We start from the raw sequence: 25,944 nt of genomic DNA on the forward strand, positions 1-25,944 counted from the left end.
GAATGGTGCCTCAGGCAAGACTTGTGTTGCTTAGAAAGGGAAAATGTTAACATTTGCAAAAGTTCTGTAAACCTGGTTTAGCCAGTTTCTGCTCTGTGTTACACTATCCTGAAGAGACTTGAAGCTGAATGGCTCCATCAAGTTGGGAAATAGAAAGAATACTTTGCCACTTATAGGAGACATAGGCATTTGTTAAGTCTAAGGTTATCATTGCAACACACTTATTTCATAGTCAACATTGTGATTGCCTGGAGGAATATAACATGGAATTTAGTCAAAGAAGGACTCCAACAGAGTTCTAAATTGACAAGGCAGAGCTCATCACCGATGAGCATCACTTTCTGGTCATGCAGAACAGAAAACACAATCCTGGTAAATACCAGCTATGCACCTCACTGGGTTGGTTCTAACCTTCCTAACAAGGTTTTCACTGTTCCAAGCCACATCACTCAACCCAATGACATCCTCCAGTCCAAGAACAGGCCGCAGAAAAGCAATTAGAACAATTAGCTTTAGTCCCCGGCACCTCATAGCACCTCTAATCCCTCTGTATCTGGTCCACCATTAGACAACCACAACAAGAACCATGTGATTTCTGCAGAGACAATCTGTGACTACCTATCATGTCCCAGTGAAAGGCACTTTGCCATGTGGGAAGTGAAGCAGAAAACGCTCACTAACTCTGCAGCAAGGCTTGATACTTTGGAGATGCAAGAAAGACTTCAAGGAGAAAGAGGGGGGAAAATAGAACCTAAGGGAATATTTTTATAATATGGAAACTAAAAGAGGGTGGAGTAGATAGTTTATTTATCATTCTCTGAGTGATGTGCATCTCAGAGGAGTCTCTGTACAACAACATTAGCAGCCATCCAAAAAATTGAAGAACAAAATGAGAAAATGTCTTGTGAGCTTTAGATGCTTCAAAGGAGTGAGGCCCAGCTGACTCAGGCATGCAGAGTGAAGTACACACAATTACAGAACAGAAGTATCACAAAATAACTGCCCATTGTGATCTGGATGCCAGCTAAGGAAAGCTTTGAAATAATTCACAGAGTGGTGAAAAATGAAAAAAGATGCAAAAAAAAAAGTTTATATATGGCCAGTACAGATAAACTGACTTTTTAAGACACTTTAAGTGAATCATACAAAAAGTTGATCATTCAAATTATTGGTCACTTTGCCTAAAATCCTTGTCCCTTGTTTCCCTGTGCTTGGGGCTTCTGCTGTACACAGTAAGGCTCATACTGGTTTTCCACTTGTCTCATATATTGATGAATGATTTTAAAGCATTTATTCAGACTCAAAATGTGTCAGTAGAAATACAAATTTTTAAGTTATTTAGGATATAGCACTATGTCTAAGAAACAACTCACGCCAATAGAAAAATTTAGACAATCAACTTCCCTAAGTTTTAAAAATTCTCATATCAAACCTTTTCCCACAAATATCTTCCAGAAGAGACTAATTTCCATAATGAATTATTAAATAATTATAAATTATGTTGACATTAGGTTGCATTAACATGTGAAGTTAAAACAAAAAATTCTCTATCATTTTTGAACTATTTTATTTCCAAGGTCAGATTCAAAATTCATTTTTACTTAAATGCTTATTATGTGAGCAACTGTCCCTGAAAATAATTTAAAAAATATATTAAAAACCCTAATCACAAATTTACATTATTATTTCTATTCAGTAAATCAGAAACAGCCTCTCATTATTATAATGATTGTTTAGCATTATTTTTTTCTGTACATAGATTAGTTGCACAATTTCTCCAAACATGCTTCATTATGACTAATAAAAAACACAGATAAATAGTGTAGATACACAAATTAGGAAGGATATAATGTTAATAATGTTATTTTAATTTATACTCCCAAGAAAATTTACAGCAAGGTATAAATTTACTTCATGAAGAAAATAAATGAAAAGATAATGAAACTCTAATTAAAATTACACTCTGATGTACAGATGCAAGGATGAGAAATTCCAGCTAGAGCATCGTTAACCATGTACACTAACATTTGTTTGTACTTATAGCTAGGCATGAATTTATTTAAAAAACCCCCAAGACCTCATTTCAGTATCCAAACACATGCTTAGTGCCCCCTAAAGATGGTGTGTTTAAGTTGCTCAATAGCAGCAGATTACCCACATGCTTAAGAGCAAGCCCAAGTGAGTGCTTTGCTGAATTCAAGTCAAAATGTGACTCAGTCACAGGCTTAATTTGTGCTTCTGTGCTGGATGAGGGGCGGAGTGGGGAGATGTGGAAGCAGAGTGCCTCATCTTTCATAATTTTGTGTCAGGGGTGTGAATTGTGTCAGTCCTTGAACTCCTAGGGCAGAAGTGGGAGGGTTTAGCTCTAGAAGCTGGACAGACACAGCAAGAGCATGGCTCACTCACTGCTTGACAGCCAGCACAGCTAGACTGATAGATATGCACTTAAAAGCAGAGGTGGGATCAAGATGTAAAGCACAGCACGCCAAGATCACAGTGTCAGCAGTCTGCATGCAAATTACATAGTGTGAGCCACTGATACCATGCCATGCACAGCTGCAATTCTTTGTGTGTTTCTTTGCAAGAGCACACCACAGCTAATCCTGCATGCCAATTGCCTATGCAAAACAAATATGCAAAGTGAATGCATATTTGCTTATACATAAAGATCAAAAGCAAAGTGTCGTACCTTTTTTTTTTTTCCGAGGAATATAAGGAGTCACTGAAGAGCCACGAGTAGAGGGTAGGAGTCCTCCTTCAGTGCATCTAGATACACCCCTACCACAGTCTCTCTCACCTACTTGATCCGAAGCTGAGTATGAAGGGATTGTACACCTATGTCTTCAGACACCACAGATGGTCCTTATATCCCACAGCACCCTAGCAAACCAGCCCAGGCCAAATAGCTCAGTTGAGGCTTTTCTCTCTCCCTTCATTACCCCAAGCATATTTTTTGGTTTCCATGTTCCATAGTACCCTGATGTTTGCCTTAAAGACAGATCAGTTAAGAGACAGCAAACACTTGCCTCTGTAAGCTCAGAGAAGGAGGGAGTGAGTAAACATGTACCCTTCTCCACTTTGATGGGTTGAAAAGGTATTTCCAAAAGACTTGAAATTAAATTCACTGATTTCTACGTCCAACTCAATTTCTTGATGACTCTAGAATAGCTGGAGTGAATCATCTAAGATGCAAGGACACTACAGTTTTGTTCTAAATTGCTCTGAAGTTTGTGCCACACTTTGCAACTGCAAACAAAGTGGATCTAAACCCCTGCAAGTCAGAACGATTTGGTTTTACATTTGTTTCCTAGGCTGATATGATGCAAAGATACTGATCAGTCTAGAATTACTCACTAATTTTTATATGCTTCTGAATAGCCTTTATAGAATTAGAAACCTAAGACATTTAATCTAGTTACAATGAGTTCTTTTTTGTCAGCAATTTATATGCTTATGTTTTCACCATTATCTACACAAAATATTTTCAATCATAAAACCAGGCAGCATTCATTTTGGCTTTTGGCCTTCTATTTCTCATACCTCACTGATTATCCTGACCTGTCTTTAGACTAGCAGCACTATACTTTAATATTTTTCACTTTGGGAAAGGTCTCTCCTTTGGAGCCTATGGAAGAAACATCATGGGACAAAGTACAAGACACTCCAGACTCAAGGCTTCAGCATTTGCATTGTGGTCAGCATTAAAGACTGGATTATACAGCTAGAAAATTGACAAACAAAGAGACATCTCTGACAATCTTAAATTCGTTCTTATGGAGAAGGAAAATCTGTTATAATCTTTGTAAAAAGCATCATAGGAAAGGAATATTTATGGAAGCCTCTAGAAAAAGCATTTGTAAATATTACTGTACTTCCATTGAAATTAATAATACAAAAACTTGTTGACTTCAGGAACAAGTCAATGTCTATAATTAAAACACAACTAGGAAGCTATATAACATAACTGATGCCATTTTTCCTTTACTCTAAGGAAATTAATCTGTCCACACTGTGTCTTCCCACTGTACAATATTTTGTTTAATTTCTAGTTCTCTCAATAATCTAAAAGTTCTAGAGTCTGCCTAGATATTTATTTGTTTCAGATGAGAAAGAATTGAGCACCAACAATTCTGCCTTATCTTCTCCTCCCAAGTTAAGGTTATTCTGATTTTCAAAGCTAGTTCACCAAAGATTACAACAGCAGAACGTTGTTCTGAGCACTCATGCTATAACATACTAATAAAAAAAGGTTCAGGAAGAGCTAACACACAGGATACAGAGGAGATGCATCAAATTCATTAGGAGAATGTCTGTGGTGGGAAAAGGCTTTCCAAAATGTGCTAGTGCTCTTTGGCCCTTTAGAGACTCCGGGCCACAGTCTGGCCCCTGTTCTCTACACCTTGTACCATTATTTTGCTGAGTTCACTCCAACAGCATACCTGGCTGTAAAAGAAAAGCTCAAGCAGTCGCAGGGTAGACTCTGTGGTGTAGAGGGGGAAAGGACAAGGCAGGCTGCAATCAGCAAAGATGGGCTTCACCCAGAGGGCTGGGGGACAGCACCAGCAGCTGTAGAGGCCCTTGCACAATCCTGTGTTTTCAAGAGGGGACAGTGGATCAGAGCACTTTGAAAGCCATGAATTTTCTGACCTGTCTTGGGAAGCAGATGAAGCTTGGGCAGGAAACCTTTATTTTAATTCTCATTCCTGACAGATGAAAATGTTTTCTGCTAGTTGCCTTAAAGAAAAGAAAAAAGAAATGAAAGCCAGCACAAGCTTTTTTAGCATTATTTGTTAATATTTTTTGGCAGCTGTACATGCACTACTCTCTTGCTGTGACCATAATCGAAGCCTAATGTTGCTCCCAAGGAATGCTGTGGCAGTATTCCCACCGACTGCACTGCGAGCAGATTTGGGGCCTTTGTTTGGTCAAAGCTGTTCCAGATGGAGTCCAGAGGATTCCCACCCAGCATTCCAGTTGTAAAGAATGACTCTGCCTTTCTCTTCCAACAGGAGTTCTCTGGCTCTAGGTACAGTTGACCCCTTAGGATCAACTGTGGAAACGACCCACTACCATTGTGCAGGATGACTGACCTCTTGGGAGAAAAGGACAATGCCATGATTTATTACCTGCATACCTGTCTAATCAATGTTAAGGTGCTTATATTCAGTATAATTCAGTTTAATGTTGTTGTATATGTTGAAAGGGTTTTTGCTGATCAAAGGAATGTTGCTGCTCCTAGAATAGAATTATAATTGTAGTACACCAATGGAACAGATTTTTGAAGGATGTGAACTTGTAAATCCTAGTACTGGTGTACCTACCCACATGAAACCATACCAGGAATATGATTCAGGGAAAATGTAAGGTACCTCAAAAGGAAATCTTACAATCAGGAAAGGGAAAATTCTTTAGTTCTTTTGGGATCTTTATTGGTGAAAAATTGCTTAGAAACTTATATTTGCATCACACTTCATAAAGTACTAATGTTTTCTATCATTATTAGTGAACTATTAGCCTAGCAGTAATTTTTGTGATGAGCTGAAGTGGGGCTAGTTGACAGACAACAGATGTGCAGAAACAGTAAGCTTGCTGGTACTTTCTACTTCAAAACTCACTGGTCATTTCTGAAAATGTAGGCTGCTATTATCATTATACACTACTTTGAAACAAAGCTCTTCCTCTCTCGACTTTATTAGTAACTCACTGCTGATCTATGGCTCTAATTTTGTAAGCAAACTGGTGTTTGTTCATGCCAGTAGGACTTCTGAGCAAAGACTGCAAATTTAGGCCAGTAGAAAAATAACCACCCAAGTTACCACAATACCCAGCTTGAAATTTTGGTCCAAAGCATTGGATTTAACAATACCATAAAGCATTGCCAAGCTCTAAATTCAGATGAGAAGATTCACCAAATCATGCATAGAAGTTTTTCAAATCCATACTTATTCAGAAACTTCCAGGATAAGAAACTAAACTTTGTCCTCCCTTATGTTATGAGGCTGAGTCTGTGCAGGCCCAAAGGCAAGCAGCCTGATTAGTATTCTAATCAGAATACTAATACACAGAGAAACACTGCCACACCTGTGAAGAATCCATTGGCACAAGGCATCTGCATGCTTAGATGGAAGATTTCTTGATGGGAATGGCTGCTTGTATAGGACATTGACACCTTCGGTACACACTGCAATCACCAGTTTAAGAATTTGTTTAATAAATCCAGATTTCCTAGTTCTGGTCAGTTTTGGCTTAGAAACCTGACAGACTTCAAACACATAATGACATCCAAACACTGTTAGTGTGTTCTAAGAACAATTATGCTAATATGTGACCATTTCACTATGGCATGCATTGAGGAGCTATTGCACATACCAAGCAAATTATTTAGGCATTCCTGTAACACATCTAATATGCTTGTGCATTGAATCAATAATCTGAGAAAAACAGTAGTTCTGACCAATTATGTGGGGAAGAAAGCAAAACAATATACAGACTTCACTTTCTTTTGAATCATTGTAGATGTCCCTGTTTGCAGAGGGGCTTCATTGGCTTGGTTACTTTACAAGACTAGGAAATACATATAAGCTTACAAAAGCTAACAGACAGCAGGAGGTGTGGGAGGGGAACAACTTTTTTTTTCTACATTCAATATTATTCACTGAAATAGGCTTGTTTGCTTGTTTCTTAGTATCTTGGGAGCAGTGATTAAAAACAAACCCAACAATATTTTCTTGTAAGGTTCTGAATCAAATAGCCTTCCTTTGACTTCACCAGACACTCAACTGAGCTTTGAGTAAAGTTGGTGATTGCCTCCAAGTGACACAGCAGTGACCCAGACTTTGCAACCAAGAAGTAGAAATAACTGTAATGCCTTATGGGCTTCCAAAACCTGTCCAACAGTTTTGCTTTTTTTAACACACATTTCAATCTGATGAAAGATGGGCAAGGAGCAGAAAAAGCACACATAAGGTATGTGATACTTTGTGTTCAGCAGGCAAATCTGTATGACATTTTCTCCTTCCATTTTCTCGATGAGTGAGTGAAAGCTTGCACATGTTTGTCAGACTGGCCCTCCATTAAATGTCTCTTCATGGAAATAAGGGGATATTTATGCACAGTGACTAATGAATGGATGCATTCCAGCATCTGCTATTGTGTATTTCCTGTAAAGTCATTTATTATTCTATCTAACAAACACAGTGTTCTTGGGTTGATGCTTAAGATTAATGAGGCATTTACTCCTATTCAAGAAACAAGTTCAGAAGACGCATTTTCTCCCATTCAGCTGTGCTGATAGTTTAATTAATGCCATTAATACATATAAGTCACCAAGAACTGTTTTATGGTAACACTGAGGAAAGTTGGCAAAGCAAGGAAATTTCAGAGGTAAAGCTGCAACATAACACTTCCCTTTGTTTCCAGGTAGTATAGGATTCTCCAGAGAGTGGGTGATCTTACAGACTACATGAGTAACAAAACCTCAAGATGTAATGAGCTGAGGTAATGACAGAATATCAGTCTTAACTCTGCTTGTGTGGGCTTAGTCACATCCTTAATGTGATTTCACTACAAATTTATTTTTATGTAGATGCATGTTATATTCCTATCCTCGTCCCTCACTTACCCCCCAGTATTAGAGACAAAAAGGAAGAAAATGCCCTCTTATTGAAATGTAAGAGTTGGTACTCTAGACCATAACCAGTGCTATGGTCTACGGTTTAAAGATATATTAGGGGAATTTTTCAAAGTATGTACAGTTTCACTGATATGAGAGGAGGAATTTAATGGCTCTTTCAGTGCTCGTACAATTTTTTTCCTCAAGTTTCTTCATGCTGCCTTTTTCTGTTAGGGATGCCTAATTGCCAGGCCCACTTAGGCCAGCACAGAAAGCCAGGCGTGAACTGGAATATTACTGGGCTCACATTTCAGAAACAGAGAACTGGAAATCAAGGAGTGAGCATGGGAATATGCATGTTTAAAGGAGGGGATAGAAAATAAAAATACAATGAAAAGGTGGTACTAAACAGGGCTTCCTAACCTTGGTCTCAGAATAAAACAACACATAAAAGTACACCACTCAGGCATCAAAACACAGGCCTTCTCATGCTGAAGTCTTATCTAGAGGTAAATTTTCAATCACAGACTCATGACTGGGTTAATCTCCCTGTTGTCACCCAAAGTGATCATCTCATGACCTCCCCAGATGCAGGGATTATGCACAAGAAGCATCTTGAAGACGACATTCTTACTGAAATAGAACAGCAGTGCAAGGACCAAATCTACTAGTGATTCAGAGAAGTAAATGCAATAACCTACAGCCATTTTACAGCTATAGAGAGCTGCTTGCTAAGCTTCTAGAGACAAAGAGCTGGTTTAATTTGTTTGCGCCTCCTAAGAGAACTTTTCTTTCCTCATTTTCAGTTTTTATCTCAAGGACTGGTAACAGGAAAAGAAACTAACATAACAATGACAAAATCCCAAACCAAACAGCCTTTCAACATCATTTTAGCTCTCCAAACAGGAGACATAAGCAAATCAAAGGACAACTGGCACTGCTTATAGAGGAGCACTAGATCTTAGTGTGCCCAGGCTGTTGGCAGTGCTTTGTCAGCACACAGCTTTGTTGCTTGAGCTAACACCTTCTAAAAAGCCACTCCCAGCCTGAAGTGGACAACTCCAGGTACAGGGATGGATGTTAAGTTTGGTAGAATGCCTGGTAAAACAAGGGACTCATGGAGACCTGTGCTCTGAATGCTATTCCAATTGCTTAAGTAAGTCAACAAAGTCCACATAGCTCAATAGGATAAAAAAAGAGACCTTGAGTGAGACATTTAGGTCTTCAAGAAATATTTCTAAAACCTATCCTTCAACAAAACACTTTTTCTCATAGTGAAATTTCATTTAACGAAAGAACACTGTATGAACGTGTTTGTTACTTATAAAAACACCTCCTCTTCCTGCTGTCCTGGCCAGAAGCTCTGAAATGGCCATAATATTGTAGTAAACATCTGAGCCTGAAACAGTGATGCTATCAACAGGTGCAAGGACACACTATGAGCAACCATGCAGTAAGACTTGCTAGACAGGCATCAGGGATACAGATACCACCCATCCCTTACTGTGGGAGTTATACAGATAGAATTAACACATCATCTGCCCAGAGAATAAAATATAACACATAGTCTAATTCTCAGCATCGTTAAAGACAACAAACCTATTATTTAAATTTATTTCTCCAAATTGTTTGTAAGTTTGATCAACAGCCTCAAGAAATGTATTTTTTTTTTCTGCAAAGGTTTCCTAGTGCTTAGCCTGCAGCTGTTAGCATTGGATTTCAAGACACACTGTACTAAACTGCATTAGGCATGTGAAAGGACTTTCATTCCTCATTAGCTGCGCATAAGAAAGGATTGTAACTTTTAAAAAGAACTAAGCAGCTTTATAAAAAACTTGAATTTTGCTCTAACAAAAATCATACTTGTTAAAACTTTTTTTTATTCCCAGCTGAACTATGCTTCAACTCAAAGCAAATAAGGTCATCAGTTGACTCCATTCTATTAGAGGACAGCATTTAGAGAGGGAGAAGGGGGAAAAAAGAAATAAAAAAAGAGTCCAATAGGTCTTTGAACAGTGGTCCCTTGTCTGTCACATCAAGACATGGCTTCTACTTCACACACTATTGACCACAAAAAGCAATCTTGCGACTTTTGAAGCCCCATCACAAAAAAAAAGAGTGCAAGAGAAAACTTTTCTTGAAATGTCAAGGATGGGGGGCTGACTGCTCTCATCTCGTATGATTAATGACTTGTGGCCTTCTTGTGTAGAGGCTGCTAATTAGCTTCAGACTGATTAGGGCTGCAGAATGCAAAATTCAGCTTGATAATCCTGGACAGCCTCCATTCCCCACCTCAAACAAGCCTGGTGCAGAAACTCTGGCATCCAGTTATGTGGTAAAAACGTGCTCATTTGAGCTGATGTAATTCCAAGAGACTCTGGGCTTCACCCACTAGAAACTTGATCTGCAGTGTTTTCCTGTATAATTAACTTTCAGTCCTGTCCTAGTTACCTGCCTTTTATCTAAATACTTGCTTCATACTTTGAGTAAGCAGACATCATATACTAAAAATTTAGTTAAAAAGCAAAACAAAATAGCAGGAGGATACTTTTAATCTTTCATTATCCCCTTATTAACAAATGAGAGCAAATTCATTATAATGTTTCTAAAAAGTTGCACATGGCCTTCTTGGATGTTCTTTATAGATGCATTTAAAAAGAGAGAAGAAAAGCAGCAGTTCCTAAATTGTTATTGCCTAGCATTCTGACCACCTGCTTTACTGGACTACATGCTGAACCCTTTATTTGGTAATAATCGCTTGCCATAGCTATAGAGGTGGAAGTCTAGCACACAGGGAGTTTCCATCCCTTCTGCCATGACCCCCTCCTTCTCTCCTCTCAGCCTTGGATTAATTCTGCTTGTTACATTGACCTTCACATAGAAAAGCAATACATTCTACTAACACAGGAGGGTTGCAAATACTTATGCCAGTGTTTTAACATTAACATCATCCAATTGATGCACTACAACATAAGGCTGATTAGCTTAATAACTGATTACTCGTCCTCTGGGCACTAGCAACCAAAATTAGAAATTTTAGCAGTTCATAAAACAAAGTAATATGAGCTTATTTTTTTAGATACCTACAGTTCCGAGAGGGAAGGGAAGAAAAAATAATGTTTCTAGGCTTGTACCAAAGAGGGAAAGTTTCTTGGTTTGGGTGGGATGGTTTGAAATGCTAATAATTTCCTCTCTACTGAATAATAACTAGATAAAAAGACCATGTAAATATCTGTGCACAAAGATAAATTAACCAAATTATCATAGTTGAATTAATTTTAATCTCACATACATACAAGTCTGAATACCTTCAACATATGAGCTGCTTGAATTCAAGAGGCTTCCTTTGATGCTCTGGATTTCTCAGAGCATCCTTCACTTGTTCCAGCCATTACTCGCATTACTCTACACCCACAGGACACCTGTTACACCAGGTATGGCATGTTTTGAAGTGAAAAGACAGTCATGCTTCAAAAGAGTAGGTTCCACTATTGCAAAAATACTTCCACATGAGTAGGCAGCAGGCCTTGCCAAGGGGAGAGTTTGCAGGGGTAGTGCTCATATTAGGATGAAAGACAACAGGTGGCCATTGGAAATAGCAACTTAAGGGACCATGAGATGACTGCTATAGACAATGCAGGGAGAGGGCATCATCCACAGCCTCTTTCAGGTCCCAAACAGGAAGCCTAAGTTTATGCCTAACTTGAAGCATGCAAGCAATCTCTTTGAAGCCAGTAGTAACCAGATTTTTAAGTACTTGTGTGTCTATGCATTTATTTTCGCTGTAATTATGCAGCATATACACTGTGTGGTGTAAACACTAACAGACCAACCTCAGCATTCAGTAAGGTAGCACAGTTCCTCCAGCATCAATATATTGCTCAAGACCTGGGATTTAACTTATTGTTTATAAGCATTTTTCTATGCCTTACCCTGTTTCTTTTTTGCCTTGTTTTGCTTTCAGCAAGGCTCTCTGTAGTATCATAACTCACAATCTTTCTAGTCTAGGACTTTGTTTATAAAACCTCTATTGTTCCAGAACAATGGAGTTGTGACCTGTTCGAAGGCAGGACTGCAATCAGGGCCCTCTCCGTACTTTCTCAGGGTGCACTTTGTGACCAAGTGAATAGACCACACAACCCTATTGATGTCAACCAGGAGGGGAAAAATAGGCTCCTTCAATAAATCTCAACATAAATCTTCTTGCCCTATCTGACCATCTGTATTCACCTAAAGCACAAAATTAATAAACAGAACAAGTATCCCCAAGCCTAAAAGATTGAAATACTGCTTGCAGACCAAAATAGATTTGTTTCATAGTTAGGGCAGTTTTGGGAAATTCACAGGCATGGAAAGCAACAGGTGGAAACATAGCTTGGGCCAAGACAAAGTGAATGAGATTGACCCTAGCATCATGAATATGCTTCACTCTTCTGTGTCAGTTCCCTGCTATAAATTTTCTGTGGCAGGTTTGTGGCTTCTGTTGCTTTCTTATCACCATTGACTTTGGTTTTCTAATTTTTGCCTTCAATGTTACAGAACAATTATCCATAAAACACAAGTACTAGCAGTGAAACAACCACAACTTTTTTCCTTATCTGAAAATGCCACATTCTGCAGTTCTGGTTTTGAAGGTCAGGTAAGGGCTGCTTAGAAGAGGTTAAGGATGACCATGTCTCTTTTGAAATATACTTCTAGCCACTCATCAGTGGCATTCAACCTCATTCAGCTTTACATATTTTTTGTACATATGTTAAGAACATGAAGTAAGATAGTCAAAGAAATCACTGCAGTCAAGAGAAGTAAAGAGAAGGGTTTTCCTTAACTTCAGTGGAAACAGCCTTCACATGTTGCCTAGTGTATTCTAGGCAGTTAAAACATGTGCATTCAGTATAAATTTTCATTTTCATTCATGAAAGAAGAAAACCAAAAAGCCAGAGCAAGCACTGAAATAAGCAAACAAATGGAGCCTCCAACTTAATTGCATAAGTGTTTGTGGGAAAACTGAAAGCACTTCATAGCAGTGCTACCTTTTTGTCCAGTGTCAATACATCTTCTAGCACAGCAGGGTTCCAGATTGTGATCAAGTCTTTCAAACAGTGCTGCATTGAGCAACAACAGTGTAAAGACAGCTAAAGGAAATTTATTTCTAAATTAAAATCATTATTTATGTTTTTAAGCATTCACTCCATTTTGACAGCAATAAAATCCTTCTATAATGTCTTCCATCTGAGCAGAGCATATCAAAGTGCTTTGCAACCAATTACTGGTTAAAATGTGTAAAAGAAATTTAATTGTTATAATGGAAGGCAAAAGATCTCAGTCAAGTCCTGCTAGAGGGAAAATACTACTGTACATTCATCAGGACTAAAAGCATAACAAAACCTGATTTTATAAAGTTATATTTCTGCTGAATCAAGTAATATTTATCATATATAACCTTGTATAGCAAATTCCAGGCAACTTGTTATATTGCTGGTTAGAAATCACTTCAACTTAAAATGATTGTTCAGGTACCATTAGTAAAATTGCACACTTATTGGTAATATAAGCTATCCTACCAGATCAACATTTGTAGATCTGTAGCTGCTGACCTGGTCATACCTACTCAATGACTAACCACTCAGAATGAGTGAAAAACTAAGCTGGGGAGAAACATACCTGTGAAGCAAGCAAACACTCAACTTGGATGCTCTCAACAGAAAAGAAGGAGAGCAATCAAATAGAGCTCGTGGTGTGAGAGACGCATGCAGGGGACCAGCCTAGGGGTAAAGTAATGCGGGTGAATCCACTGCTCTTTCTCGAGGACTTGTGAAGATTAAAAGAGTTGTCCATAGAGCACCTTCCATGAGGAATTCATTCGCCTGTGGTGAAAATACACGAAAAAAAAAATGAGCAACCTGAAAAGACCTCATTTATGATATCCCTCCCCTCAATCCCTCCAGATAGGCAAACCTATTTAGAACATCCACAATCTATTCATTTAGTAGCACTGAAATTATTAAGAATGTGTAAAAATGTAACTACTTCTAGTAAAGCTAGAATAACTGTGCTTTGCTCTAGCATAAAGCATTTTACAAGGTACTATAAAGCAACCCTACCATGCACAGACAATGCCTTTGCTCCCGAGTAATATGCAAAATACTTTGCTAATCCACCTCACTGCTTTTATAGTCTGATGATTGGTTCAACAGCTGAGTATCAGCACCAAATCAATTCAGGTGTCCTCGTTAATACCTTCATTCACCGTGGCTATAGGGCATAGGCTGATTGCCTGAGCACTGAAGGGATGGCAACAACACCCAGCTGCCGCTACTCCCATCAGCAGAGGACCTGTGGAAGGCTGTAAGGATAATTGGAGTTCAGGGGATGCTGCAGTACCATAGAAGAGGGTAAGGAAGGGTGGGGCCACCAGGGGTACATCTGCCCAGGCAAACCCATTTCTACTGAGATACTGCACACAGAATTAAGTGTGGCAGTTGAGAAGTAAAAATGCTTACATCTGTGTTAGAGTCTGTGTGTCTGAGGCACAAAACATCAGCCAGGTAGCTAAGGAACAACCTGAGAGATCAGAGCATAGACGTGCTAGAGGAGACTCGAGGGAAAAGAACCAGAGAACAGCTTGGGGATATGAAAACCTGTGATAACAAGTAAAAAAAAACCATTCAGGTTAGGCATCTATTTTACAAATTAAGATACCTGAAAATACTTTGTAATAAGTCTAGTTGTTGGGCATCTATAAGAGAGTAGTAGGGCCAACCAAGTTAGCATCAGAAATAATTATAGGTCCACCACTGAGACCATCACAATCTACAGACACTCTTGAGACAATAATAATACATTGGTTTGGTTTGAAAGTGACCTTTAAGGTCATCCAGTTCTAAATCCTCTACTGTGGACAGGGACACTTTCACTAGACCAGGGTGCTCAGAGCCCCATCCAACCTGGTCTTGAACACTTCCAGGGATGGGGCATCCACTCCTTCTCTGGGCAACCTGTTCTAGATACTGTGTGTTGTTAGACAAATTGTGTATAAGCTTTTGAGCATACAATCTTTTGTTTGATGACATGAAGGACCTAAAAATGGTTACATGGCCAAACCTGGCCTCTTGGCATTTTGGATATGATGCATAAAACTTTGGAGAAATAAATTTCTTATTGCATAATATAAACCAGCTCTCCCAAGCTAGGTCATAACTGATTGAGGGACACCCAGAGCTTCTATTTCCACTTAACAACTATTTTCAGCAATTTGTGGTGTACTACAAAGCTACCCAAACCAAAAACACTGTGCATTTTAGATGCTGCATAAAAATTAGTACCCTGGGATGCATGCAGTAAATAACCAGTACTTAAAATTGGTAATTAAAATTATTGATAATAAAAAAAAAAAAGTCTCCAAGCAAGTCATCATAATGCTTAATAATTGATTGTAATAAATACTAATTAATTAATTTATAAGGTAATATAACTTTATATCTTTATTCACTCTCCTAAGAAATATTTCTATTGTATTATGTCAACAATTTAATACACAAATATAATTTATAATTATTTATTATTAGTTTCCACAGTTAATAAAAAGCAGTTGTTTCATATAAATACCAAAGCAATCTTCAGAGCACATCTGTGTCCCCAGCAAGCATTCAGTCTGGCTTGATTCCTTTCACCATCTGTGAGCCTGTAGGATGGAACTGCACCAGCCAGCTGAATGTCCCAAACAGCAGAATGAGCAGGCCTACAGGGAGGACCTTGCCCTAACCTGGGGTTTACCAGCATCCAGTCTGTCTATCTCCAGAGCCAAACACTTCCACTGGGAAGAGATTCAGTCACTCTTCAACAAGAAAATCATCCCTCCATACTGAGTTAGTAGTTCTGAATAATCTCTGCCACCCCTATAAATTTCCTACCTTTCTGAAATCTGTCCATATACTGCTTCATCTTCTAAGACAGTATTCCTCTTCCTCCATTTGCTTTGCTAGGGATGCAAATATTTATGACAGTTTTTTTCAACTCAGCTGTTTGCTTCATCTGTGAACGTTATTGGGTATTACATTACCTCTTTTGTGCCACTTGGGATGTATATCTCCTGCTGCACTCGCATTCCTGAAGTGGAGCATCTCTCAGCAAGAGTGGCTACAATGAGCAGGGCAGCATCCTCTGTGGAGCTCCAGGAATGTGATTGCTGGTGGTTCCTGCAGGGCAAGGGGACACAAATCTCCTGCCTGCTGTGAGCTCAGAGCCAATGGTGAGGCCAGCTGGTCACCTTTTCACTGTGCACACTGAGAGGGAGGTGCTGTCCTGCATAGGAAACAAACCTGCAAGCCCTGGCTCTAGGATTGAGGTGATTATGTGATCAGCACCATCCTGCCTAGTACCAGGAATTCAGTCAGGACTGGAACAAGTGTTGCCCCCTAGGCACAAGAGATCACATCTACTACAGCGCTAGTAGGGATGGTGGTGAGGCATGTGGTAAATAGGCCACACCAAAACCTATCACGCTTGGATCCCCACTCCTGTATCCTAGGGTCATCTCAGAAGGCCCAAATTGTGCCTGAGTCACACAGTAGCCTGCATGCCCATGTCCTTGCCACTATTATGATCAGCTGACAATGCCTTGACAGTACCGCTGTATCTCAGTCATGCCATCGGCATCAAAGCCTGATTAGCAAACAGAAGAAAAGGAAGAGGATTCACACTGCTCTTCTAAGGTTTCTAAGGTTTATGAGTGCTGGCATGCCTTTTTTTTTCCTCTGAACTTGAAATCCTGGGCACACTCACCATCTGCCTGCTTTGTTAGGCACCTCCATGATGTTTGACAATAGCTAGTTGCCCTCTCATTTAACGGGAATTATTGATCTAACTCATAAGATTCAGTACACACAGTATAGGTTGTTTTAGGTCAAGGAATAGCCCTTACCTCAGCCCAAAGTACAGAAGCGTACTGATAACTTTCAAGGACGCCACTAACTGACCTGTTTTTTGATTCCAAGCAAAAGACAAAGTCATGGGATGGCAGTAGCCAGGCCTCTTCATCTCAAGAGAAGTATGACAAGAGCTGGATATTATCCTAAGTGCTTCCCTTGCTCTTTTAAAAGAGCAGGTCTTGACACAACCACCAAGACCTCATGAAGAGTTGCCAAATTTGTCACCTCAAGGGGTACTGCAATGCAGTAGTTGCAAAAAGGAGGAAGCTAACCTCAGGGAGCTCAGACCTGGGACAAGTTTTTATAAATGCATAGCTGCCATTCTGCTTGCACATTTGCTGTCAATATGAAGCTCTACAGGATGAGGTTAAGAGCTAGGCTCCGTGGCTGACTCATCTAGCAGACACAGTGCTCCTGTGGACTGTGTTGAGAGAGAAACACAAGGAGTAAAGGGATTATACTATATTGTAGGTCGAGAGCCAGTTTTGGTGGAGTGTTAATCTCCAAGAGTATCATTGCCAAAGTCACTCCTTAATGTAGCAGTTCAAGAGACAGCCTCTGTCTTAGAACCCGAGGCTAACCTATTTGATGTCACACAGCAAGAAGAGCAGGTGCTGGGTTTGCAATGTATATTTGATGTCTAGTGTTGAAAAGTGAATTGATTGAAATGCTGTCAGGCTGCATTTTGAATGATTGCACTACTAATGTCACCTAGAGGTAACTTGATGGACATTCTGCCATACATAGACTACAGTAGGCTGGAAATCATCATTTGCAAATCATCACCTTTGAAAGTACAACAACCAATTCAGCTGAAAAAAAAAAAAGGAACTGGAAACATGTTGAAGAAACATTAACCTGAGGAAGTGAGCAAATCAGGAACACCAAATATTTAGGCTCATGGATTTCTCATTATGGGGATTTTCAGCCAACTGTATTTTTTTGGGGTTTTGCATTTCAAAACCTGTGTTTTGTTTGATAATATAATTCCACCACAGGAAATCTAATCAGTTTGTATTCTAAAGTTTTAGTGATATACATTTGGGGTTTTGTTCATTTATGGAAGTAATTTTACAGAATCTGTCACTATATACAAAAGTGACAAAATGAGTAGTAAAATACTAGCAAAACATATCCTTTTGAAAGGATATGGGGATTTAGCTAACTAATTCACATTTAGATTAATAAGAACTTAGTATTTAAATTCTATAGTGGATCATATAAATCACAGTTTTGATTTACATTTCCCTGCCCTGACACCAACCTGGGTTAGAGTTTATAAACATTCATGTCTTAGGACAGAGGTAGGGGAGATTTACTTATTTCCAATGTCAACTCTTCTCCATAAAAATAGAATTCTGCAATTAATTTTACACCAATCTGGAGATTAATTTTAGTAATGCGGGAAAACCATTGGCTTATAGGTGCTTTCAGAGCCACCATCCCAGAAAGAGGAAGAAGCAGGACTAAGGAAACATGAGTATTTCACCACAGTCATCTACTATTGTCAGCTTATGTTAGTTAGTCAGCAACAATGCTGAAGCCTTTCAAGTACCCTCTGTCAGATTTACTGAGAAATTTGGTATGAATTTACTGTGAGTGTATTTTTCTAGAAAATAACAGAGACATGGGCTAGATGTTCAACTGTTTCATTTAAAAATCTTGTGGGGTTTTTCTTCATATACCAGTGTATTTATATATATCCTCAAGGATATTATGCTTTCCTTAAGCATTACAGAACACAGCATCTCATCAAGAACATTTGAATTTCTATATGAATTTGGCACTGCACCAGGGAAACTCTATCCCTTCCACTAACAAATGGGGACAGGAAGCCATTTTGAATCTGCACAAAGTCACACAGCAAGTTAGAGAATTCTGTTCCATGACTACTGAAAACAAAAAGATACAGGAACTGCTTTCAAAACCAAGTAGAATCGGAACAAAATTCTTCTCCAGCCCCTTGAAAAGCCTCTGTTCATGATACCATGTGTAGCAGTGAGATGTTCAAGCAGACACTGCTTTTCTTGAGCAAGGAACATGGAAAGGCCAGACCTTGACTAAAGGCAGGCTGCCTGGAAGCTCTCCTGATGCAGGGCACACATGAATCCTAAATGGGGCCACTCATTAGAGAGCAGAAAGAGCAGGGCTTCTCCAAGGAGAGAAGCAGCTGGGAAATGAAGGTAACTTGAAGGAAGCCCCACATTGCCTGAACAGGACCAGGCTGGTAGCTGTAATAGAGTCCATTGACAGTCCCAGACTAGGTGAGATAAAGAGTCAATGGCAGCTTCCTTCCAGGAAACACAATCAAGAGAGGAGGCTGAAAATGTGTTTGTGACACAGCTCTAAGGTACACCAAGGATACAGACAGGAGACAAAGCTACCTTGCAAGGCACTTCTGGAATCCACCCCAAAAGCCAGTCAGGAAGCCAGAGCAATGAACGGATGGCCCTGGAACACCTATAACTTGGCTTAGCAGGCAAGGGTTGTGGGACAGGGTCTCAGGTGAGCCTCACCAAGCTCTTAAAGCCAGTCAGGACCTCATACAACTTAACCTATACTTTGGGAGGCGATGGGAGTCTAAAGCCTTGTTTAAGCAGAAATACTGCTGCTTTACCTTTTAATAAAAATATATACCTGCTCTTATGCTGAAAGACTGGCATTTGGCCAACAATAGATTAGAGTTTTGTTCAACACCTGATATAACCTCCCATATAGGCATATGTTAGGGCAAAAAAAGTTCTTCTCAAAGGGTGATGGGCAATCTTTCCTCTTACTTGTCTGCTGTGGAGACTGCAAAAATCAGTTTAGTGAAGCAAATTTGAAATATATAAATATTTGCGTAAGAAATAGAAGAAAAAAAAGGTACCCAGTATTCTGCTTTCTAAAGTGAGCCTTAAAACATTAACATCTATTAAAAATCTTAAATGAGTAAATGGTAGGTTCCTCAGTCTGTGTGACACTTTAAAGATAAAATTAATGTCTTCTAAGGGAATCTTTAAATATTTAGAAACTTGATGGCTGCCCAATTATTGAGAATTTGCATGCACATTCTTTTCTTTCACTGATCTGCTCTTTCAACATCAGGAATGGTAACACTCTGGGAATTGTTTACCCAAGATCAGCATGGTTCAAGTGTTACTTAGGATCTCAGTTAGCATTTCTTGGGTTTTAAATGTTTAGTCCTTGGGGAGAAGTGAAAATGACAGCAGGAAGAACCTGGAGTACTAAGTCCTGCTGAAGCTGGCACTTGATGACAGGAGGAGAATGAACACACAAGGCACTACATTTTATGATAGAGCAAACAGGGAAGTTTGTATTAGATTGTATCAACTTGTGTTGTGTCTTGAGCACACGTGAAAGAAAAGAAACTGACGAAAGTTACAGGGTACAAAAACAAGCAGAATGCATGGAGAACGGGAACTGTTGGGAATATACGTAAAATGGAAATAAATAGTAGAGAAAAAAAAGAGACTTGTCACCTCTTACATGACAACTGTTCTAAGTGATGGCTTTGCAGGTCAGATGAGAAAGACTTTGTTCCTTCCTTGCTCCCAGGCCTACCAGAGGGAGACCCTTTGCCCAGGGGGGAATAGCCATGGCATCTGATAATCTGAGCCTCCCATCAGAAAGATGAATAGAGTCATTTTCTCTGAAGAAAAACAGGCAACAGGCAATGAAATGTAGGAGATGTGCAGGTAGTGTGCAAATCCATCTTTGGTTGGCCTAGAACATTAGAAAGGCATCCACCACACAAGGAAAAGATATCCCACCCAAAATGCTAAGACCCATTGATTCGTGTTTGCAGAAAGCTTACATCAGGCTGTTTCAGAGCTGTCAGTCCTCTGTGGGCAAATTGATTCATCCATGGCTACAAGCACTCCAGCAGGGTTTGGATGCACAGACTCTGGCAAACATCTTGCTGACCCTGCTGTACTACCTACCTGCGTCCAAGCCCGTAGATATGTTCCATCCTCTCAGCGTCCTGCCCTCCTAGGCAGTGTTCCTGAGCACAAAGAGTGGACCTTTATTTCCTGCTGCCATCACTTGCCATCGATCAAAGCTATAGCAGTGATAACCCACTGCAGACCAGAAAGACTGTAATACACTTTTCCAGGAAGACAAATGCTTTTTGAGGATTCCCTATAGCTATAACACAGCCTTCCATCCATCCATCCATCAGTCCCTGCACTTAGAAACAAGTTGACTTAGTAAGGATTCAACAGCAACAGACAGTTTGCTCTCCCTTCCAGATGTGCTAATCTCTTTCTCAGTAGGTTAAAGTCCTCTCCCAAAACTGCAGCCATTTCTGGGAAATGCTACTGGGAAAAGGAATACCTGCCTCTCCTGTGTTACCTTCACAATATAATTGTAAATCTGTGACACTCTGAGCAGGCCACAGATTCTGCAGGTCAAACTGTAAACACTGCAGGAATTTCAGGTCCTTGACATTTCACAGAAAGCAAAGCTGTGAGACTGAGGAAAACAAGCTAAAGGCTAAGTTAAGATATGTCTACCAGCTCCTAAGAAGGATCAGTTCAAATAAGGAACTGCAGTCACAATTTCCTGCTTGATTGTCACTTTCTTCCAGTGAAGAAATAGTCTGCAACTGGCCCTTGTCAGGAACAAATTACTTTCCCTTCACTGCCAAGTCAGCTCCACATGCCCTGTACAGAAGAGAAGCAGCACTGCAAAAAGCCAGTTTTCCCCAGAGGTTAGGAGCTACACAGGCTGGTAATCTGTACAGATTATTTTAAAGGGGTAATTTACCCTGAATTTACTGAGAGCAGTATAAAGGACTAAGTGGCAGTTTCATTCTAAATTAATTGAAAAAAAATCTGCCATGCAGTATTTTGCATAGGAATTCTTATGAATGAAATTTTTTTATCCCGTGAGAGCAAGCTTTAAGGAGGGCTAAGACAGAATCTAAATCCAACCGTAAAAGAAATGTGGTGAAAGCATATTGGTATTTTAGCTTATGTTCTCAGATAGAACAAATCTGTACAAATAAAAAAGCTAATTAAAATTAATTACAACGAAAAGCTTGTTAAGACATACTATTTTCAGCCTTCCAGTTTGTTTGCTTTTAGTGTGGGCAAGATACAATAAGCATTCTGCTTAGGCCTTCCTCACTTCATTCTTTCATAAAATGTTATTTGTGTGAGAAAAAGGGAAAATCATCAACAATGAGGGTCCCAAGTGTAGGGCAGTTATACTGGAGGACCATTTGGAGTTTATTCTATGGCACAGTCTAAAAGTCCTTATTCAGCAGTTAAAATCAATGGTAACTTCACTGAGAAAGGCATGCCTGTCAGAGTGCAGGACTCTGAAGAAAATATTTTCTGTTTGAAAATAGTAAGAATAAAATCCCTAAAGCAATGATGTAAGTTTTAAATTAATTCCATTATCAAAGACTTCACATGTAGATTTCCTAATTTCTCAGTTAGGAGATGTACTTTGGTGCTTTGCTTTTCTTTGTTCAGCCTAAATGAACTTTCATAATTTTACTTTATCTATCATACTTCAGCAAGTCCTGATTTGGAATATTCTTGACTGCTTACTCAAGTTTCTGGACTTGTTCTCTCCTAGGCCGAGAGTAACTTGATCCATGCATCCTGTTGATTCTTTCAATGTCTAAAATTAGCACTGTGCATGCACACTTCCTCTACCTGGGAGCATGCTCCCCAACAGAACTCAGGCACAAAGGCCTGGGTTTTTTTTTTTGACAGTAGAAACCAAAGATTTTTACCTTTAACTTCACATAAAAGGAAGAGATTCCATCCGACTCTCATATCCATATGAGACAAGTATGTGACAATACCTTGTGAGCTATATGTGACAAGTACCATTTTGTTCAGCTAAAGGCTGAAAATGGTAACATGGTTTGTAATCCCATGTGGTGGCACCCATCCCAACATATGATCAGCAGGACCCATGGCTCTGTCAAATTCAAGCATGGTAGAAGCTATGTGGCAATCACTGGACTGCACACTTGGAAAGGTTAAAGAGAATCCCCAACCTCTCATCTGTCTCCTCCTCCACTCTTCCGTTCTCACAAGGGTCTCTTGGGACACCCTTGCTAGAACAACATTTGTCAGAAAACGGAAGGCAACCCAATGGGAAACATTAGTGAACCTGCATTTACTTTATTTAGAAATGACACCCCATCCCTGTCCCCTGGGGTAAAACTTCTTTTCTAGACATGACCTCAGAGATGTGCTACATGCACCCTGCACAATTTATCACCATGCTGCCTATAATTAGGTTTGTTAACATACAGCCTAGTGCAGTCTTGTTGACTGGGAACTTAATCAAGTTACTATTGAGTTCTTGTATGCATTGCTTCGGGTGACTGTTTTACTTGTAGAATTATAGCTGTGACCAACGTGAGGAAATTAGCTCTGGACACAAGTTTTTTACTTTTTTTTCCCCCTACATGTGAAAATATTTAGCAAACAGTGACAATGATGGAAAACAGTAGGAAACAAAATGTTCTACATTAGTATAAAACATGAAAAATGCAGCAAGGACCCTCAGTGGTACAACATGTGTTATGCTGGCTGGCAGTCCATTAGGCTTGATAGACATTTCACTTACCTAAGTCAAATATAACAGTCTAGTATTCATTAATATAAGAAGGGGGTTGTGGAATCAAGCCTACCATCTGGTTAGAACGACAGAATAATCTACAACTCATGATTAGGTCTAAGGAGTGGAATTTCACTTTAATCTTTTTCATTGCTCGAAATTTCCATCTGCGCAGTACGGCACATCATTTTTCTTCAAGACAAATGTGCTGTTTTTCATGTTCCAAAATTAGATCAGAAGAAAACGATTAATCATGTCATGGCCTGGGAAAGGAAACAAAGCCCTGATATTTCTCTCTCTCTCACTCCCCCCTCAGCTCTTTCCCCCAGCCCCCACCCCTCCCAGCTCTGGCTCTTTGCAAGGTCCTTTCTTTCCCTACCTCAATTTTCAACACAACTTTCAGAGATTCACATTGTGGTGGGCTAGAAACACTCAGAAAAGAGGAATCTAAAATAAAGATGTGGCTTTGATCTGCATGACCATTTTTATTTTCCTCTTACCTCTCCCCCACCCCCAGTTTGCCACTTCATCGTTTCCTCCTTCCCTCTCGCTCTCTCTCCCTCTCCACCCCCTACCATGTGCCCCCTGGCACAGGACGACAGATGGTGACCTGTTTGCATGTGACACCGTAACTGAATCTAAACTCAAGGAAACAAGTCACCGGGCTGCAAATTAGTGAGACCACACAACTGTCAGGTGGCAGTCCCCTTTGACAGTTGTAGGCCATTATAGGAACATTGATGTTTTCACAGTGTGACAAAAAGGAATCCTTTTTGCAGCAGACCTGTCTGTCAGCTGGCTCTCAAGTCATAACAAATCCCTGGCACTCAGCTGAGGCTGAACATTCGCAGCGTCAGGAGGATGATAAATGACCTGCAGGGCTTTGAAGTGCCTTGGCAGTTCAGATGGGTCCGTAGTGCTGACAGAGAAATATACACAACAGCGTAACCAATAATGAGAACATTAAACATTCCTGCTTTGTGACAGGCTGACAGAAAAACCCAGCCTCACATCAATCATCTGTGGAGATATAACCTTGACAATTAGCCCCCTCTCTGATACTCAGAGTAACCTTTTTTTTTTCCCTCCCCACCTCCTTTTTTTTTTCTTTTGCCTGGCTTATCTTCCCTGATCTTTTTTCTCGTATGGCAGAGAGGGGAAAAAACAGCAGAAAAAAAATCTGACATCAAAAACGATCTTTTCCTTTTCCTCCCTGCAAAAATAAAATATGCCAGGACAAAGTTTATTTGATGGACTTCCACCTATTTCCCTTTAGGAGAAAGGAATATATTTTTTGCCCTATCTACCAAAGCATCTGTCACTACAAATACTCCTAGCAGAATATTGTTTACATATTATGCTTATTTTGTTCCTTAGGTTTTTTTCCTTTCCCCTACTCTTACATTCATATCAGTACATTCTGTTGTCAAGCATCATTTCCACTTGTAAGAGTGAGATGATTAAGTACACGACTGTCCCCTTGTTACTGTATTCCAGGATCATTCAATAAAATAGACAGAATCTCAGTTTCTTCCCATAACCTTGTGTTTTCTTTTTTTTCTTTTTTTCTTTTTTTTCCTTTTTTTTTTTTTTTTTTTTGTATGTGTCTGTACTGGTTTGCCATTTTTAGAAGCCTTTACAGAGCAAAAATAATCTTCCAAGGACAAACGAAAAGTGTGGCTAATTTTCCTGAAAACTAAACACTTTTTACAACCCCCTGGAATCATTCTCAATGAAGGGCAGGAATGGATCCTGATCTTGAGGACATTCTCTCCACTCACAGAGAATTTCTTCTGCTCTCCCCAGTGTGGGATCAGCAGAAATTCCTCCTGATATACATGACTGAATTCTTGCCATGGCTCTTTTCTGACAGCAGAGGCATTCAAGCAGTGGGGTCAATGGGAGTGTTTGTGCTCTGTGAGAGGCAAATTAGGCTTCTGGGCACTTTCTGCACTCCATCCTGGTGGCCTGGAGTCTCCTAAGTCGCTAACTCAACCCCACAGAGAGGTTTCAAAGGGGCCTAAGAACCCTTGTGCAATAGCCTCAATCATAAATAGGTTCAAAATGGCATTTGTTGCAGAAGATTTCATCTGGAGGAATGTCAATTATGTAAAATCCCCAAAACTTTCTGTCACTGAATTAGCAGCAAATCCTCTATGGTGTGTTGTGTTCAGGTCTCTGTCTCCCTGTTCCCAAAGGAATTTCTGTTTCACTTATGCAGTGGCAAACATGCACTCTTGCTCTCATCAAGTACAGCACAGCACAAATACTTTGATGTGAAGTTTGGGTAGTGAAACAGATTTACGCACAACCAAGTACTTGTAAATTAGAAAAAGCTGTGTTTCTAACCCTGAAGTAAAGACTGTCCCCAAGGTCCATTTTCCTACACACACTTTAAGATCCCTGTGCAATGCTCATGTAGTGGAAAGAAGATGAAAAGAAGAACAACACACAAGGCCTTCAACCTTCACTAGAGTTATAGAAGGGCCAGCGATAGACCCAGATGATGCTACTGAAATGATATATTCCAGAGTCTGTCAGCTGAGTCCTGCTGCTGTCAAGGTATGTCCTGTGCCCGTGGCCACAGCTGACTTCACTATTAGAAGAGATCAACATGAAGGAGAAAAGAAAGTTACTAGAAAGATAATCAACAGTAAGTGGCAAAACCTGTTCAAGAGTTGCCTGACCTCATTTGTACTCTGATCATACTATTCTGATAAAAACACAAACCATGCAGTGCCTTTTTCATAATACAGCAATGGAAGATTGTCCTCTGCACAACCAAGAGGAGCCATTTCAGACCCAGGTAAGTACTTT

The 25,944-nt window shown here is 39.7% G+C and overlaps 1 long non-coding RNA gene across 1 annotated transcript; it reads left to right on the forward strand.

The window, feature by feature from the left end:
- Window positions 1–6,702: 6,702 nt before the first annotated feature.
- On the forward strand, window positions 6,703–7,925 carry LOC137478564 (uncharacterized). Its single transcript, XR_011001655.1, has 2 exons — window positions 6,703–6,966; window positions 7,420–7,925. It is a non-coding gene; the product is annotated as an uncharacterized lncRNA (long non-coding RNA).
- Window positions 7,926–25,944: the final 18,019 nt, after the last annotated feature.

Source organism: Anomalospiza imberbis, chromosome 8 (genome assembly GCF_031753505.1).
Source record: "Anomalospiza imberbis isolate Cuckoo-Finch-1a 21T00152 chromosome 8, ASM3175350v1, whole genome shotgun sequence".
NCBI lineage: Eukaryota > Metazoa > Chordata > Aves > Passeriformes > Viduidae > Anomalospiza > Anomalospiza imberbis.